We start from the raw sequence: 3,513 nt of genomic DNA, 5'->3' as shown, positions 1-3,513 counted from the left end.
TTCAATCTTTTCTTGGAATTGTCGAGGGTGTGCAAGTAGTAAGTTTATCCATGCCTTCCGTAAGTATAATTTAGAGCACAATCCGGACATTGTGTGCTTATTAGAACTTAGAGTTAGTGGCGCAAAAGCTAATTCTATTATTGGTAAATTGGGTTTGGATTTTTCTCATCGCATTGAATCTGTTGGTTTTTCAGATTGCATATGGGTCGGATGAAAAGATTGTATCTCTATTGTAATAGGCCTATTTCGCCCGGGCCCGTTAAAATTTAAAAAAAAATCAGAAATTAAAAAACCAAAAATCGCAAAATAAAAATCCAATAAATGTCCATAGTCCAAATTTACATTCAGCCCACATACAATTGAAGCCCAAATTTTACACTCATTTTACAATAAGGTCCAAACCTAAATTAACCCTAATCCTAACCCATTACATACCCCAATAACCTAACCTAAAAACATAGCCCATTAAATATTTTTAGAAAGTGGAAACCCTAGGCCACCAAGCTACCATTCCCATGCGCTGCAAGCACCACAGCAGCCCCAAACAGTGAAGCTTTTGGAAGCCTTCGCATCACGCCTCACGAGTGGCCTCGCCATGTCAGCAGCATCGCGCCATCCACACCTGCAACGGATTAACAACTACAGCAATTGACAGCAAAGGCCATTGCATTTTCTTTTTTATTTACTTTTTATTTATTTCTCTTTATTCGGCTATAAAAAGCCAGAGGAATGATGTAAAAGGGGATCACGAAATATTAAAAAAAGAGGAAAAAGCAATGAAAAACTAAGGTAATTTTAGATTGCATTTTCCAGTGTTTCAATTCATTTTTCTTTCTTCATTTCACCACAAAATCCCTTCGCATAAAAGAAAAAAAGAAGAGATTATGCATAGAGAATATACACCTACATACGCACACTAAATACTGGAAAAAGTATTTCGAGAGTAGATTTATAGATGTGATTTTCAGTTTTTTTTATTGGCTTTTAGTTTTTTTTTCTTCCGATTGAATCGTTTCATTTTCCTATTCAACCTTTCAATATTGTATTTTAAAATAAAAGGTAAAGCGAGAGAAGAGATCTTACTTTATAAATTCACCATGGATCTTCTTTGTTTCGTTGAAATTGAAAACAGGGGAGAGATTTTAAGGCTGTAAATTGATTTTATGACTCAAATGCTCCCCTCGTTGGCGGCACCTGCTAGATGAAACCCTAAAAAATAGGCTGATAGCATACTTAGGTTTAAAAGGAAAGTTTGCTGCGTTTTAAAAGAAAAACAATTGAAAAAGGAAGGTATAACAGCGGTTTTCAAAAACTACTGCACTGTTTAATAAAGTGAAGGTTCGCGCATTAGCCCCATTTAAGGAGTTGGATCTGCACCCTTTTTGTTTGAATGGGTAAATTGCGCGCTAGACCCTCTTTTCGCGTGACGTCTCCAATTGAGTCCTATTTGTCATCTTTGTCTTTTTAATTTTGGCCCTATGATTTGCGCGTTTTTTTTATTTTGGTCCACGATTCAGCGAAGTATTATGAGTTCGGTATATTTCCAATTTTAGTCCTCGCACATTTGTGCGCATGGCATATTGATCCGATTTTTCAATTATTTTATTTGTAAATGGTTCTTCTTGTGCTAAATTTGTACTAATTAAGTCTTATTTTTATTTTACTGCACTTGTAATTTTTTTATACGTACTCATTGGCTGTGATGTTTTATGTTGTTTTGATAGCTGAGTTTTGTAATTTTTTATTTATTTGTTCTGTTATTTTAACAATTGGCGTACTATTTGAAGTAAAATTCATTATGGTTTATGTATGTTATTAATTCTATGTTTTTCCACATATCTTAATGTTTATATTCTTTTTGAGAATTTCACTTATTTTGTATATTATTTAAGTTGTTATTAAACGTATATTTAATACTTACATGCATTATAGAAGTCATACTGTTTTTATTCTTGTAGTTTTTAATAGATTTGAATGTAATTATGTTCTTAAGATTTATTACATATAATTTTTGATAAAATCTAGTCAATCTTATAATTCATTTTTTATTCAATATTACTTTGGACATACAATTATCTTTAAAATTTCTTCATATGTACATTACCCACGTTAAATTATTTTTACCATAGTATATGTTATTATTTTCATATAACTTTATGTAAAATTTTTTTTAATGTATATATTATCCTTTAACGTCATTTATATGTATAATATATTTTGTCTAGACCATATTTTTTTTTATCATACGATTTATATATTGTATACATTATTTTATTATCCTTATGTATGTACTATCTATATGTTCCATCACTCGAACTTAATTTGTTACATGTAAAATTATATATTATTTGTTTCCAAATGTCCTTTATAAATATAATCTTAATAATATATATATATATCACTAAATTTACGTGTAGATATAGTTTTACATTTTGTATATAACCTTGTTTTTTTAGAAACTTTTGTTACCCATATAGCTTATATATTTACTTAGTTTCTTTCTTACATTTGTTACAAACAATTATATCTAATTTTACTTGTATATACATGTTTCATAAATGTATTATATTATTTTATATTATGCATTGTCATTCCTTCATATTTAATACATTATTTAAGTTATCATGTTAATTATCAATTTTTGAATGAATTTGTGTTTTAAGTATTTCATATATAATTTGATTTGAACTTTGTATTTTTATCATAATTATTTTCAATAAACATGTTTTTAAGCAAATTTCTAAATTTCTATTATTCAAAAATTCTGAAATAAGGCAATATCTAATATTTGAGGATTTTGGAAAATCGTGCTCAATCGTACTGGGTATGACTTTTTCGGAGAACCAAATATTTTGATAACCTTTTATAATTTTAATGTATGGTTTTTTTTTCAAAAGTCAAAAATCGATCGCATCTTAAAGGTATAGGGGATCGTATCCAATCGTGAAACCACATATCTTTGGAACAAGAGATTTTTAACCGCTAATTTGAGCTATTCAAACATTTTTAAAAAGAATCATATTTCAGAAAATCTTTTCTTTTAAAAAAATTTTGATATAAGGGCAACATCGAATCAATTTGGTACCAATTTCTGGGCGTAATGAGGGTGCTAACCCTTCCTCATGCGTAACCGACTCCCGAAACCACTTTTTGATTTTTCATGAATAAAGCATTTTAGTAGGTGGCCCAATCACACCTAAATCAAGAGATTGGTGGCGACTCCACACTCGGTTTTTAAAAGTTGATCCCCATTGCTTTCAAAGTAAAAAAAGGTTTCGACATCTATTAAAATTATTCACAATCATACCCAGTTTATGCTTTTATGCATTCAGGGGAATAATTTTTATAATTTCTTCTTCCTCTTTGTTGTGTATGGTAATTTTAATAAAACTAAGAGGAGATCTTTGTGGACTGACATTCTGAATGTCTTACCTCAGGATCATCTGCCATGGTTGATTTTGGGAGATTTCAATGCCATCCTCTCTAATAAAGATAAAAAGAGTGATCGTTATA

At 29.9% G+C, this 3,513-nt stretch overlaps 1 long non-coding RNA gene across 1 annotated transcript; it reads right to left on the bottom strand.

Annotated features, from left to right (window-relative positions):
• Nucleotides 1-299: 299 nt before the first annotated feature.
• Nucleotides 300-1,852, bottom strand: LOC121220290 (uncharacterized). Its single transcript, XR_005917548.1, has 2 exons — nt 1,084-1,852; nt 300-622 (listed from the first exon to the last, which is right to left on the bottom strand). It is a non-coding gene; the product is annotated as an uncharacterized lncRNA (long non-coding RNA).
• Nucleotides 1,853-3,513: the final 1,661 nt, after the last annotated feature.

Source organism: Gossypium hirsutum, chromosome A03, assembly GCF_007990345.1.
Source record: "Gossypium hirsutum isolate 1008001.06 chromosome A03, Gossypium_hirsutum_v2.1, whole genome shotgun sequence".
In the NCBI taxonomy this organism is placed as follows: Eukaryota; Viridiplantae; Streptophyta; class Magnoliopsida; order Malvales; family Malvaceae; genus Gossypium; species Gossypium hirsutum.
This window is presented reverse-complemented; position numbering and strand designations above follow the sequence as displayed.